The 15,861-nt window shown below is 41.2% G+C and overlaps 1 long non-coding RNA gene and 1 pseudogene across 1 annotated transcript in view; both read right to left on the minus strand.

Moving 5' to 3' along the window:
• Positions 1–329: 329 nt before the first annotated feature.
• The window catches only part of LOC148773262 (uncharacterized), a 201,957-nt gene continuing 186,425 nt past the window's right edge, over positions 330–15,861 (minus strand). The window contains exons 3-4 of the long non-coding RNA XR_016036970.1: positions 15,348–15,450; positions 330–545 (exon numbers count right to left, since the gene is read on the minus strand). This is a non-coding gene — a long non-coding RNA (uncharacterized LOC148773262). The remainder of the gene's footprint in view (positions 546–15,347; positions 15,451–15,861) is intronic.
• LOC129563847 (MOB kinase activator 1A pseudogene) lies at positions 6,020–12,068 on the minus strand (annotated as a pseudogene).

Raw genomic sequence — 15,861 nt, forward strand, 5'->3', positions numbered from 1 at the left:
ACGGACTCTCAAGAGTCTTCTCCAGCACCACAGTTCAAAAGCATCAATTCTTCGGCGATCAGCCTTCTTCACAGTCCAACTCTCACATCCAAACATGACCATGGGAAAAACCATAGCCTTGACTAGACGGACCTTTGTTGGCAAAGTAATGTCTCTGCTTTTTAATATACTATCTAGGTTGGTCATAACTTTCCTTCCAAGGAGTAAGCGTCTTTTAATTTCCTGGCTGCAATCAGCATCTGCAGTGATTTTGGAGCCCGAAAAAATAAAGTCTGACACTGTTTCCACTCTTTTTCCATCTATTTCCCAAGAAGTGATGGGACCAGATGCCATGATCTTTGTTTTCTGAATGTTGAGCTTCAAGCCAACTTTTTCACTCTCCTCTTTCACTTTCATCAAGAGGCTTTTGAGTTCCTCTTCACTTTCTGCCATAAGGGTGGTGTCATCTGCATATCTGACGTTATTGATATTTCTCCCAGCAATCTTGATTCCAGCTTATGCTTCTTCCAGCCCAGCGTTCCTCATGATGTACTTATATGTAGAATCTAAAAAAAATGATACAAATGAACTGAATTACAAAACAGAAATAAACTCACAAAGGAAACAAATTTATGGTTACTAAAGGAAATGGGCTTCCCTGGTGGCCCAGATGGTAAAGAATCTGCCTGCAATGCGGGAGATGCAGGTTCAAACCCTGGGTCAAGAAGATCCCCTGGAGAAGGGAATGGCAACCCACTCCAGATACAAATGAACTTATTTACAAAACAGAATTAAACTCACAAAGAAAACAAATTTATTGTTACTAAATGACATAGTTGAGGTAGGGGAGAGATAAATTAGGAGATTGGGATTAACATATACACGCTACTATGTATAAAATAGATAACCAACAAGGACCTACTGTATAGCATGTATAGTGCAGGGAATTATATTCAATATCTTGTAAGAGCCTATAGTGGAAAATAATCTGAATATATATGTGTGTGTGTGTATGAATAACTGAATCACTTTGCTATACATTTGAAACTAACAACACTGTAACTATACTTCAATTAAAAATGGTTAATTTTTTAAATAAAAAGAATATTTAAAAATATTTTGGATGGCAAACAAGGCTTACTATTTCTGATGTAGACCAAATATGTAATGTTGCTCCATAACAAGTGTACAGCCCACTGGTAATCCATCTGGATTTACAGAATATTCACTTGGCATAGAATTTGATAATGAGAAAACCCTCAAGCAAATTTCAACGCACTTGACTCGATAAAATTACTGCCACCTTATGTAATGTCCCTACTACTGTTGGAAGCCTTTTACAGCCTGGTATATCACAACATAATGCAAAACTTACACAGATTGAAAACAGATGATGATCATTTTCCCTTTATGCCAAAATTCTACAGTAGCAAAAATCAAATCTACTCACCAAACTGAATGTGCAGGAGGAAATAATGTCCCTCCATGAAGATGTTCAGGGTTTGGTGCTGTCAAAAGATAAACTGAGGCATACTAAAAATTTTATGAGCTTATCAGAATAAAACTTGATTCCAGTGGAATTGGAAATAGTTAGGGGCACACTGCCAGGAGGAGCCAGGGGAGAGATTATATCGAGAAGGGCAGAAGCAAAGAAAGGAAATTCTTCAATGGGCTACAGCTTAGAGCCTAGGTGACTTGTTGTGACTGGTTGTTCTTAGGTTTGAATTTCATAACCTTGAGGCATTTGCAAGCTTAGGTTTTAGTTGACTTACATAGTGGCATTACAGTCACCTCAACCTAATGACCTCCTTGTTTAATGAATTTAACTGTCCAGGCCAGTACTTCTCTGGCTAGGATTCTACACTGAAAGGCAGGAGTAGCAGCAGCACCATGATTTGAGTCTACTTGGAAACAAACTTCTAGGACTTATACTCTTTAGGCCTGACTTGTTTCTGCTAATGACAGTGATATTATGATTAAGAAGCTCCACTTCTGGTTTAACCTCACCACTCAGAGAGAAAGCCCAGAGAATAATAAGGAAAACTCAGAAGTTTGGAACACTTGAACTCATCAGTAAAATTGGCCCTGGGGCCTCTGCAATACTAGACGAACTTGCCCTTTGTGGTTGTGAAAGTCATGATGAGCACTGATTCGCTTTTCCAGAATAACTAGGAAGCTACCTGAGTTAGGATGCTGCAAGTCTACCATGAAACACTTCATTAACTAGCAGTCCTATAAAATCACAGAAGAAGAATAAGACAGATACATTTGGTGGCCAAAACCAACATGGTAGCACATGGAATCGTCAATATTCAAACAAAGATCTATGATGGACCCATGGTTTAAAAGTTTTTGTTTTTAAAGGCCAAAATTAAAATAAAAGCGCCACAGATTGACTACACAATGTAGCAAGCTCTCTCCATCCTATGAGTGGGATTAGGTGCAAGGAGCTAAGATCACAGACACTGAGAATAGAGGCTTTGTGATTTGGAGTGGGCAGGGGAGTATGGGTTATGGAACAAGACACTCTGGCTTAGGGCACAGAGAGATACCAGGAAAGTGAAACAGAAGTCAGATTTCTTCTGACTCCTCAAAGTTTAGCTTCTGAGCCAAGTCAGGAGGGTGTCATCCTTTCCCATTCTCTCCACTTTCAGCTTTCTTCCTACCCTCGGCTCCCTGGCCTTGAATGCAAACGAATAATGTTAGTATCAGGGTTTTGGTGTACCTGGTGGTAACTGTGCTTATTAAAAATAATAAAGGACACCATGAGTCTCAAATTACAAGTTTTTCGTTTGTGGTTAACAAGAAATACACCTTTGGGATCTCATGATGTTTGGTTTGAAGCTTAGTCATGAGGAAAGAGAGGATTTCTAGTGCTGAAAATACATGTAGAAAACTGAGGATCCCCTGTGTTTGAGAATAACAAATACTAGAAATGAAGATGAAAATGTGACTCTAGTTGAAAAACAGAAGTTAATTTCTTCTGAAAAAATAAAGGTGACAAGGTTTAATTTAAAGTTGACAGGCAGTAACATTCTAGGCATTATCTAGACCCTACCCCTACAAAATGGCTGACAGGCAATCATGGGTTAGTTTCACAGAGGCTTTTCTCTTTTTTCACAAGTGACAGCCCACTGTTTCACTCAACAAATGATGATATAAATTAGATGAAAATTCTTTCAAGTGCTATATGTATTTAAGGATTTATTAAAATTGAGTCAATAAAATGGAATTTTCTAAACAACAATTTTCTTTGTAGCCTAGTGGGATAATAAAAATAAATAACAAAAATTACTATCAAATCTAACCTTCTTCAAAGCCATCAAGGAGGTCAGTGAGTGACTAGGAAAATCATGGCTCTGAAATACAGAATGTAGGGGAATTTAAAGCTTCTTTTGTTTTGCAAATCTCCCAGTACACTTGTTGTACCTCAATATATTCTAAACAGTTAGCTAGAGTAAGTCCTAGGATCCACATGAAAAATAGGTGCTTTCTTATTTAAGGGGAAGGTCCTTTTTGTTAACTGAAATAAAGTATGTTGAATGTGGATACTAAAACAGTTGAAAAGAACAGAACTCCTTTGAGGGCTCAATCCTTAAAGAATAGATAGTACACCATAACTTAGCTGTGCTATACTTTTGGATATCTTCATGACTTTTATTGTGGTCTTCCTTAATTTATCTTTATTAGGATAAAGCTTGTGGACTCCCACACTATAACATGAATGAAAAGAGTAGCTTTGAGACCTCTGTTTGTGATAATGTTTTAGAAGATTTTTTTTCTTAACCAAACTCTTCACATGTTAAAATTAATTTGAATGAGGCATTAGAAAATAAAAATCTGTAAGATTATCCTTCAGTTCAGTTCAGTTGCTCAGTCATGTCCGACTCTCCACAACCCCATGAATCACAGCACGCCAGGCCTCCCTGTCCATCACCAACTCCCGGAGTACACTCAAACTCATGTCCACAGAGTCGGTGATGCCATCCAGCCATCTCATTCTCTGTCATCCCCTTCTCCTCCTGCTCCCAACCTTTCCCAGCATCAGAGTCTTTTCCAGTGAGTCAACTCGTCGCACGAGGTGGCCAAAGTATTGCAGTTTCAGCTTTAGCATCAGTCCTTCCAATGAACACCCAGGATTGATCTCCTTTAGAATGGACTGGTTGGATCTCCTTGCAGTCCAACGGACTCTCAAGAGTCTTCTCCAGCACCACAGTTCAAAGCATCAATTCTTCAGCACTCAGCTTTCTTCACAGTCCAACTCTCACATCCATACATGACCACTGGAAAAACCAGAGCCTTGACTAGACGGACCTTGGTTGGCAAAGTAATGTCTCTCCTTTAAAATATACTATCAAGGTTGGTCATAACTTTCCTTCCAAGGAGTAAGCGTCTTTTAATTTCCTGGCTGCAATCAGCATCTGCAGTGATTTTGGAGCCCCCCAAAATAAAGTCTGACACTGTTTCCACTGTTTTTCCATCTATTTCCCATGAAGTGATGGGACCAGACTGGTTCCAAATAGGAAAAGGAGTACATCAATGTTGTATATTGTCACCCTGCTTATTTAACTTATATGCAGAGTACATCATGAGGAACGCTGGGCTGGAAGAAGCACAAACTGGAATCAAGATTGCTGGGAGAAATATCAATAACCTCAGATATGCAGATGACACTACCCTTATGGCAGAAAGTGAAGAGGAACTAAAAAGCCTCTTGATGAAAGTGAAAGATAGAAGATGTAAAAGATATTAATTTCTGATATATATCATTTCTGTGTATATAAACACATATATGCCCTCCTAACAATGTAGATACGTTTATGTTGATAAAAATCTCAAAGATTAAAAAATAAGAAGGAATTTAAGAAAAAACTTTAGTTGCTCCTACATCACGTGTCATATAATATTTATTAAAATAGCAATTATGAAATTTTTTAAAGGTAGATAGATAGCGAGATAGGTAGACAGGTAAGTAGGTAGATTCTTAACTATACAAACATGAAAATAAAATACAAAGTAATACATATGTTCTAAATGGTAAAAAAAAAAAAGTCTCTTTTTATTGTTTAGATTGTAGTAGAATAAAACCTATCTGGTGATGTGATTGTACTGTTAGGAAATTTGGTTTCAAAACTTTTGGAAACCAATAAATTACTGGCTGAAATGCTCACTATCCATTATGTTGTCATCGGAAAAAGATTCAATTTCTTCAGCAAAGAAACAATGTTAAACTAATAAAGTACAGGTTCAGTTCAGTTCAGTTCACTTGCTCAGTCGTGTCCGACTCTTTGCGACCCCATGAATCACAGCACGCCAGGCCTCCCTGTCCATCACCAACTCCCGGAGTTCACTCAAACCCATGTCCATCGAATTTTAGTTCACTGATTCCTAGAATGTCTACATTCACTCTTGCCCGTCATCATATAAGTGTGACTTCATGAAATAACAAGTCTTCGAGTACATCAAAGTTAACTACACTCTTGTATTCTTACTTTGAAGCCAACCTACCACTGGAATAATTTTATCAGTTAACACAGATGATGGGTGTCTGTACCTTGGTTTCTCAAAGTTTGTATCACTGATTGTATTAGCTAGGGCTGCCAGGACACAAAGTACCACAAGCCAGATGGCTTAGAAAACCAAAAATGCATTGTCTCTCAATTCTGAAGGCTAGAAGTTCAAAATTAAGGTATGGGCAGAGTTGGTTTCTTCTGAGAGCTGTGAGGGAAGGATCTGTTAGGGTGAAAGGGGTGATGTGTCTAAGTTTTCATGTTCGCAGGACATCCTCCCTTTGTACATGTCTCTATATCCAAATTTCCCCTTTATATTACACCAGTCATACTGGGTTAGAGTCCAAACTAATGACCTCATTTTAACTTAATTACATCTGCAAGGACTCTACTTCCAAATAAGGTACTGGGGGTTAGGACTGCAAAATATGATTGGTGGGGGGCGTGCACAATTCAACCTACAACACAAGTCTATGGCAGATTAGCAATGAGACAAGTCAAATGGTACATGAAGCAAGAGGATAACTGTGTTAAAGAAACCTGTCTTTCAATCCAAACTCCTCAATGAATTCCTGAAGTGGTGCCAACTCTCCTCTATCAATCAAATTGAAATCTTGAACAAATAAAATACTTAAAGGACACGCTATGACAGGCCTTTTCTGGCAGCTACATCACAGAATCAAAGTGCTGGTAAGAAAGGTGGGCAGTAAACTCTGACCAGATGCTTTAGAAGAGTCTTCACCACAGATATAAGATTTTGGGGAAATGGGACAACAATCTTAGAAGGAAAAAGAGCTTCACAGTCAAGTTCATTCTGAACTCAAAGGATCAAATGGTCAATATATTTTGGAGCAGGAAACGTGACTGCTGTCAAAATTAGTACCATCTTCCCAGTGATGTTCAGATCTTGGATCTGCAGCTTGTTTCCGTGCTGAGTTGTGATCTGGCTGAAGAAATCCATAGTGTTAACTGTCATCCACTGACAGAGGTCCTCTTCCTCTGGCAACATGGCAGCTCCCTTTGTGTTCCCACTTCCGACAGTGCTTCTGCAGGTTTTAAGTGTTCATGCTGATGAGCTCCTTCAGGGATGTTCTTGGATTTCAATGTATTAGAAGAATGGCTGCTGAAGGGGAAGCTCTTCTTTTCTTCTTGAGGGTGAGGGTAGAGGTTGGGGAGGGAGAGAACACTGGGAGGCAATGCAGTCAGTACGCAAAGGCAGCACTTGGGAACCAGGAGGGGTAGACAGCAAAACACAGCCTACCGCGACCCTGAGCGGGGGTCAAACGGGGCAAAGGCCAGTGCTGCCTCCCCCACATCGCCAACCGGAAAAATGGAGCCAGCCGTATTTCATGAGAAAAGACTCCACTTACACTGCAATTATAATGTTGGACACTAATTACAATGTTTGGACATCAAATAGCCAAACGATATATAATGATGAATTGCGGTAAATCATATGAAAGGAAGGAAAGAAATTCTCTAAAGAACCCCAGTAAAATGTGAAAATTTGCTGCATGTCTCCAGAATAAAATGAGATAATGTGTGAAAAGTACTCTGCACAGCATCTGGTCTTCAGCAAATGCTCAATAACATGAGCAATTTTGATACTATGATTTTCCCCTGTAAGTCCAGACACTAATAGCTCTTTAAAATTGTTATTTTAGCTTTGGCTGCATCGGATCTTTGTTGCTTTGCATAGGCTTTACTCTAGTTGCAGCAAGAGGGGTTACTCTTTGTTGCATTGTGATGGCTTCTCTTGTTGTGAGGCACAGGCTTTAGGTGCACAGGCTTTAGTAGTTGCATCACACAGGCTTGGTAGTTGTGGTACGTGGGCTTAGTTGCTCCACAGATGTGGGATCTTCCCAGACCAAGGATTGAACCCATGTCCCCTGCACTGGCAGGCGGATTCTTATATCCACTGCGCCACCAGGTAAATTCCTTTAATACTGTCTATATTGAAATGTTTGTTGACTTATAGTGATGGATCCTTCTTAGGAATTCATAGTCCATTATGTAGTACAGTCAATTCACCAACTTGTTCGTCTATCCTTCCATAAAGAAGTATATTCTATGTCACAATTCAAGCTTGTATAGTTTCCTCTCTCTGCACCCTAATCACAGTGTTCTATTAGTGCTATGACTGTCAGACGGAACTGACAAATCAGATGATGTTTGTATTATTTTCTGCCAAGACACAAGAAGTTATAATGTTTATATCATGCAAAGATCAGACTGGTATCTAAATCATCCTTGCCAGTTTTTATTGTCAGTCATTTCCTTAGTTCTCTGTCCAGTCATCCTGCAGAGTCTTACTATTTTGATTTCCTTCAGCTTGATGCCCGTCTCTCCTCCACTAGGAAAGCATTCCTGGCGCGTGGTGCTGGGAGGGAGTGTGTTGTCATGGGCAGCCTGTGTGCCATTCCAGGAGCATCCCTGGGTGACTGAAAGGGACCCAAGTGCCCACTTGTGACGAGGAGAGAATGGAGTTTCCCTCCAGAATGTGGGGCGGGGACAGCCACAAGTTTGTGCAGAGACGTGTCTCTGGTCCCTTCTGCTGTTGGCCTCTGCTCATGAATTTCCAGGCAACAAGCAGGTCAGAGAGTCAGGTGATTCAAAATTTTTAGCCTGTGAGGGCTTTGAGGTCCATTTTATCAAGGCCTTCAAAGTCCACTTCAATCGCTTCTACAGTTTCTTCATATCAAGTGGCCACTCAAGTACATCTTTCCCCTTAGAAGAATGAGCCTTCCATCTCTTTGAGGAGAGCTTTATGAGGAATTTTAAGTGCTGCTTTAACTGAGTGGGATCAACATGGACTTGAAACACCCTTATAAACTGGGAAGTAGAGTTTCTATTTATGGAAGGGTTCTCCTAATCTGTCATAAAGCTGAAGCTGGGGCTGTATCTCCTAAAGAATAATCAATACAATAAAACAGTAAAATAATAATAATAATGTAACCGAGCAGGACCCTATGGTGCGTTCCCCGCCCCCCATATACTCTGCTTTAGCTCCTCTCAGAAGTACCTGGATAACAGTATTGCATTTGATGAACATTTTCTTGAGTTGCTTTGCAGAAGCGAAAACCTCCCACCAAATAGAAGATATTAACTACTTGATGACTGTGAGTGCAAAGTCCCAGGACTCCTGGAACCTAAGGACTGAGAAAGTTAACCCCTGTGACACCACCCTGTTTCTTCTTCATCAGACCATCAGAGAATTGTGCATGATCCCCCAGGCCCCCCCATCTGGCTTTTAAAAGTGTTTCCCTTGAAACCCTTCCAGGAGCTCGAGGTTCTTTGGATATGAGCCACCTTATCTCCTTGCATGTCTGCTTAGTTGGTAAGTCATGCTGGACTCTTTGTGACCCCATGGACTGTAGCCCGCCAGGCTACTCTGTCCATGGGATTTCCCAGACAGGAATATCAGAGTGGGTTGACATTTCCTCCTCCATGGGATCTTCCTGACCCAAGGATCGAACTTGTGTCTCCTGAATTGGCAGGCAGATTCTTTACCACTGACCTACCTGAGAAGCATGACTCGTAATGAATCTTTCTCTGCTCCAGACTCTGACATTTCACTTTGTTTGGCCTCACTGTGCACGAGGCACATGGGCCTCATTATAAATAATAGCTAAATTGCTTAAATCTTTAATACTGTATCAGTCAAGCACAGTGAAAGGTAAAGTAAGCGCTTCAACCACTGACTCATGTGATCTCAGCCACACATACATGCAGGATGTATTATTATCCCCAGATGGGCCAGCTGAAGCTTGGAGAAGTTGCACATCTTGCCCAAGAATCTATTGCAGAGGCCACATGATCACTGATATTTTCCCCTAAAATAATGCTGTACATATATACATGTAAAGTCAGAACTGGACATGGAACAACAGACTGGTTCCAAAGAGGAGAAGGAGTACGTCAAGGCTGTATATTGTCACCCTGCTTATTGAACTTATATGCAGAGTACATCATGAGGAACGCTGGGCTGGAAGAAGCACAAGCTGGAATCAAGATTGCTGGGAGAAATATCGATAACCTCAGATATGCAGATGACACCACCCTTATGGCAGAAAGTGAAGAGGAACTAAAAAGCCTCTTGATGAACATGAAAGAGGAGGGTGAAAAAGTTGGCTTAATGCTCAACATTCAGAAAACTAAGATCATGGCATCTGGTCCCATCACTTCATGGGAAATAGATGGGGAAACAGTGGAAACAGTGTCAGACTTTATTTTTTGGGGCTCCAAAGTCACTGCAGATGGTGACTGCAGCCATGAAATTAAAAGAAGCTTACTTCTTGGAAGGAAAGTTATGACCAATTTAAAGAGCATATTAAAAAGCAGAGACATTACTTTGCCAACCAAGGTCTGTCTAGTCAAGGCTATGGTTTTTCCAGTGGTCATGTATGGATGTGAGAGTTGGACTGTTGTAGAAAGCTGAGCACTGAAGAATTGATGCTTTTGAACTGTGGTGTTGGAGAAGACTCTTGAGAGTCCCTTGGACTTCAAGGAGATCCAACCAGTCCATTCTAAAGGAGGTCAGTCCTGGGTGTTCATTGGAAGGACTGATGCTAAAGCTGAAACTCCAATACTTTGGCCACCTCATGCGAAGAGTTGACTCATTGAAAAAGACCCTGATGCTGGGAGGGATTGGCGGCAGGAGGAGAAGGGGACGACAGAGAATGAGATGGCTGGATGGCATCACTGACTCGATGGACATGAGTTTGGGTAAACTCTGGGAGTTGGTGATGGACAGGGAGGCCTGGTGTGCTGCGATTCATGGGGTTGCAAAGAGTCGGACACGACTGAGTGACTGAACTGAACTGAACTGATACATGTACTTCTTTAGAGTTTACAAACTTGTTTGGTTTATACTATTTCCATTTGATTTCCCTCCTGACATATTCATGAGGGTCTGCTCCAACCACATCTTGCCTGCCATCTCTTTCATCAGAGAAAGTAGAAATCATTATCTTTAGAATACTGTTTACATCATAGAAACAATGAGTTCGAGTCTGACCCTAATGGCTGCCTCCATAATGTGTTCTGGACCAAGAAAATTATCTTATCTGGGTAAATGGTGGATTGGGTATAGGGACTGATAGTCTCCAATGTTCCCAAGGAGCCCTCCACATAGTTAGTCACTCAGACACTCAGCACAAACCCCAGTCCTCATTCCCCCTCCTCACTGAAGTCACAGTGAAGCCAGGCAGAGCTGGAGTGAGAGGTTTCTTGCTGGCCACTAGAGGGCAGCAAGCCACAGCCGAGACGCTCCGAGCTGCAGGGCGCTACTTTGCACATCATGAAGCCGCAGGAAAATCTTGCTAGAACGTTTTTAGAAGGAAAAACACCCCATATATGTTCAGTGCATAATACGGAGATGCCTCTGGTTCTTAAGACTTCCGGAGACTTCCCAGAGTGTAAGTCTTAAGGAAAGTAAACAAATAGAGAAGGTGTGTCTCTGGGGTGTCCATCTGAGTCTTCCAAACGCTCTCTGCTTTCTATTTTATCATAAAGTTTCAATTTCTCCACCCCCTTAGCTATTTGGAACAAAACACAACCTCAAGTGTTCTCTTTTTTTTCTCTAATAATTTATTTTCTTGAAAGCAATAATGTCCCGCCCCATCTTCACTTCTCCTGAGGTTACACACCCGTTCTCTCCCTGTTTTTCTTTCCCCTGCTCAGTCCTCTTTTCCTCTGTGTTGCATTTCTGGAAAGGAATAAACACTCCAGGGGCAGATAATTCACTCTTGCTGTTTCAACTCCCACCTGGAGACTGATGACTTACAGATCTGTTCTCTCTGGCCCACACCTCTCCTGCAAGCATCAAAGATCTATTCCTCACTGTTAGACATCTGCATGTAGGTGGGTCCTCAAAGACTGCAGCTTAACCAGACTGAACACTAGATGGCACTGTTTGAAATGATTCCCAACCACCACAAACATACTTGCAAACATTTGCATTTATAGAGTATCTTTGAAATGATACACCAGAAACCAATAAAGGTGGTTACAGTGCTGGGAGTGGGACAGTCAGGGGACAAGGTTGAATAAAACCTCACTTCTCTCTAGCCTTTTGAACCCTCTGGATATCATATAATGTGCATGGGGTACCTACCTACTAAAAAAAAGTAATTGTATAAACATTTTAATGTTTGTATCATCGAGAGTTCTGCCAAGCTCAGTGTTCTTCTGCCATGTGCTCCTTGGGTAAGTACGTTCACCCTCAGTTTCAACCACCAGCTATGAGCTGGTGACTTACAGATCTGTCATCTCTGGCCCGCCCCTGCAGCAAGCTTCAAAGTTCCACTTCTCACTGTCACATATTGGTCTGTGGCTATGACACCAGAACCTCAAACGCCATGTCTCCTGCACCCCATTCACCATCTTCCAGCACTTGACCTTGAGGAAGGCCCTCGATACATCCTGATGAGTTGAAGGACAAAACTGCTGCTGCTCTTCCTGAGTTGTCTGTCGCAGCTGCCAAAGCCCCCTCACTTCCCCCTCCTGTCTCACCCCACCTCCACCAGAACCAGGGCTCATTCCTTCCCTCCCCAGATCCACCCAACCAGCCAGCCACATAGCCCTGCCCCTCCCCTAATATACCTCTCAGATTCAGCCCATCCTCCCCTTTTCTATTACCTTCTGGCTCAGTCGGTAAATAATCTGCCTGCAATGCAGAAGACCTGAGTTCCATCCCTGGGTCAGGAAGATCCCCCTGGAGAAGGAAATGGCAACCCACTCCAGTATTCTTGCCTGGAGAATCCCACAGACAGAGGAGCCTGGTGGGCCAAAGTCCATGGTGTCACAAAGAGTCAGACACGACTGAGTGACTAACAGTTTCAACACTTATCATCTCTTTCCTGGGCCTCCATGCTTCCTCCCAATTTGACTTCCTTTTTCCAGGATTGTGCTTCACAAAGTTCCCCCTGACACAGCTGCCCAAGGCATGCATGCAAAGTCCAATAGCACCACTCCTGGCTCACCCCTGGGGTTGGGGGGCCTCCCTGTACCTGGTGAGGAGGCCCCCACTCCCCAGTATCACATGACATCCTTGTCCCTCCCCACGTGGCCTTGCCTCTCCCCATGTGGTCTTGACAACTTGTCTGGCTTCATCTCTTCCCATTTCCTGCCTTGTTTCCATGCAACTGTTTATGGCTTCCCAAATATCCTCTGCTGTTCTTCCCTGACACCTTTGTGCTGGAATGCCCACTCCTGACCCCCTTTAGCTTCCCTTCATCTTGGCTGTCTCCTCACCTTCATGCAACACTCATACAAAGATGTAAGGAAGAAACATGGAATAAAGATGTTCTGAGACTGGAAAGATTGAAAACCACCAGCCCCAGGCCCAGTCATCATGCCATTTACAAAGCGAAATTAACAGGAACATGATTGCCTGCTAGTTTAATTCTGTGGTATAAATAAAACTTCATTGAAGACATTAACAATCTTGCATAATCATTTAAGGAAATGAAAAGGAGCAAGAGAAAATGCAAATTTCAGCTGCATCATGTGTGGTTGCCCAACAAAAGGTACTGAGATTCACGGAATCCCCTGTTGTCATGTGACATGTTCCAACAACTTTAATTAACTTTACAAATCAGGTTAGCATCTACCCTCCTCTTAGACTTGGGAACAAACTAATGAATATGACATGCAGGTAGCGGAATGAAAATGTATTTTTGTCTCTCATAAAGGCTCCTTTTTCATTGCTAGGGTCATATCTTGACATTCAAGGCAAGTCTGAGTTCATTTAGTGCAGAGAAAATATGTCAGGATTTGTATATTATAGATTTAGATCATAGTACAGAAGTACCTTGAGTCTCAGTATTAATATAAGCTTGCAGTGATACATAGAGGAGACATTCCCAATACCCAAGAGGTCTTGATCAAATAAAATTGGGACTCAATCATTGGTGCTGATATGGGAGACATGCAGAAGTGTTCAAGACTTTGACATCTCTCTAATGTTGTCACAGCTTATCAGAGATACTATCAGAAAAATTCAGGGTCTGGGTTAGCTTTTGCCTCACCTTTATGGCACACGCCAAGGATCAAAAACTGGAAACCAGAAGAATAATAACCACAAAGAATAGTTGTGTGCTACAGCTAAAAAAAAAACACAAAAACCTTCAGCCTTATTACAATTTGTTTATTCACTCATTCCACGATACTTACTGAATGCTATGTGCAACAATTTGAAGAAAAATCATGCTAAAGAGAGTGATAAATTATCCCTGAGATGCTTCTAAATGAACTAGTCTCTATTTTTCAAGGACATTTGTGGAGAGGTGTTGTGAATAAGGAGACATAACAGAATTAAGTTGCATATCCAGTTAGGAATGGGGGTATCCAAGTCCCTCTCCTTTGTTCTCATGTGAAGGAAAGTTACAGCCACAGAATAAAGGACACAAAATACACATAGATAGGTATGGTGACCATACATCTGAAGAATTTTGGACACTCTCGATTTTAACATCCTTTTCCCTTGTCTCAAAAAGCATACCTGTCAAACCGTATGGCCCAATTGTGACTTGGGAAATATAGCTAGCTTGGCAGATACACAGAGAGGGCATCTAATGACTTGCCAGTCCTGTCAGGAGAAGAACAAAAGAGAGCAAATCAAAGCCTCCCTAAGAAACACTGAATTTGAAGGTCGTGAAGGCAAAGATATGGATGGCTCTGAATACAGGAGAAGACAGAGCAAAGGGACCTGGACAAGGGACCTGGACAAGCTGCTCTCCAGAGTGGAGCTCCTTAGAAACATTTCCTTGGTATTCAGAAAGAGGAGAAAATGTAAAAATAAAATTAAAAAGAAACTAGAAAGGCAAGGAGAATGAAGGAAGCGCCTCCTGAACTTTTCTTGAAGGTCAAGATAATTTGATAATTTATGAAGAGACTCACATTAACTCCACATTCCCCATTTTGGAGCTCTAATAAGCTCTGGGATAATTTTTTATTTCTTTCAGAGAATAAACTACACTAATCTTGGGAGATGGTCATAGATATGTTTTAGTGTAATATTGGTACTGCTGAAACACAAGTAGATAAGTTGGTTTATACAGAGAAATCGAATTATTATAAGGATTTTTTTCAAGGTTAGCTGTACTCTGGCAATACACCAACACATTGACTAGGTCGGGGGATGGACCACAAATGATGTTTCTAAAGACGAACTCTTCTTCATTCTCTTGGTCTACAGACTAACTCTTCTATATTCTTCATAGCTTGGTTGTTCCAAGTCAGAAAATCTGTATTTGAACCTGGTTCTGCTATTTGCTGTATGTTAGATGTGAGACACGACATTTTAAGCCTGAGATTCCTCACTCAAGAAAGGAAACAAGTCCTGCCTTGAAGAGATTTCAGACAGATTAAATAACCTAAAATACATTAAAGTGCTCAGAACACAATAAAATGATATATAAGTGATAGTTATCAGTAGTCTTCACCAACTCTCTCTGGCCTGTTGGCCGTGGTGCAGGAGGGAGTGTTCTAAAAGCAAACAAGGAAGAACCCTGGTCAATGAGCTAAGAAATATATTACACAATGGTAGGAGAACTGACTCTCAATAATCATATACTACAAATTTGTGTTATATCTGGGTAACACCAAATTCTATTTAAATGCCAATATCAACTGCTTTTATTTGACTCTGAGCCCTCTAATAAAGATTTTATTTTTATTAGTATAAACAGAACTACTATCTTGAATAAAGGAGATAGAAGTGTTTTATCTACTGTGTTCTCTATTGCCAAATAGTCTTACAAATAAGGCCAGAAACAAAGTTACCATTAAAACTAACAAAATGTTTGGTATTACCTCCTGCATGTTATTTGCATGATATTTTGGCTATAATCTTACCTTTGGTTGTCACCAAATGTTTTCGGAATCCTCATAAAATATTCATACTATGCCAGGTATTATTGGGGTCATGATGATGATTAAGGCACACACGCTTTTCTTCCTGTGAGAGAGAGAGGCAGTGAGGGTAACTGACAAAGCAGTCAGCTGTTATAAGAGTTTTCTAGAAAAGGTTCAAAGTGCTCTGGGAATAAAAGCAAAAGGTAGATTACTTCCAACTGCAGAGATCTAGGAGGGTTCTGTAGGGAATTATTTGAACAAGGTCATGGAGGGTGGGTAAGACCCCACTGTCAGAATGGCAGTAGAGGGATGGGGTTAGTGGTGAGGTTGAGAAGCAAGCTTGAGCTTGACTCAGAAAAGTATGAAAGCAGAATGTATTCAGAACAGTAGCTACAGCAGTGTGGAGTTGTACAGGACACAGGGAGTAAAGAAGACAAATTTGAAAAGGCAGGTCAAGAGAAGACTGTGGAAGGTTTTAAATGACTGGTCAGCAGACAAGTTTTTTTTTTTTCCC

The sequence above is a fragment of the Moschus berezovskii genome, chromosome X, assembly GCF_049115385.1.
Source record: "Moschus berezovskii isolate FMDL1 chromosome X, NW_MosBer_1.0, whole genome shotgun sequence".
Taxonomy (NCBI): domain Eukaryota; kingdom Metazoa; phylum Chordata; class Mammalia; order Artiodactyla; family Moschidae; genus Moschus; species Moschus berezovskii.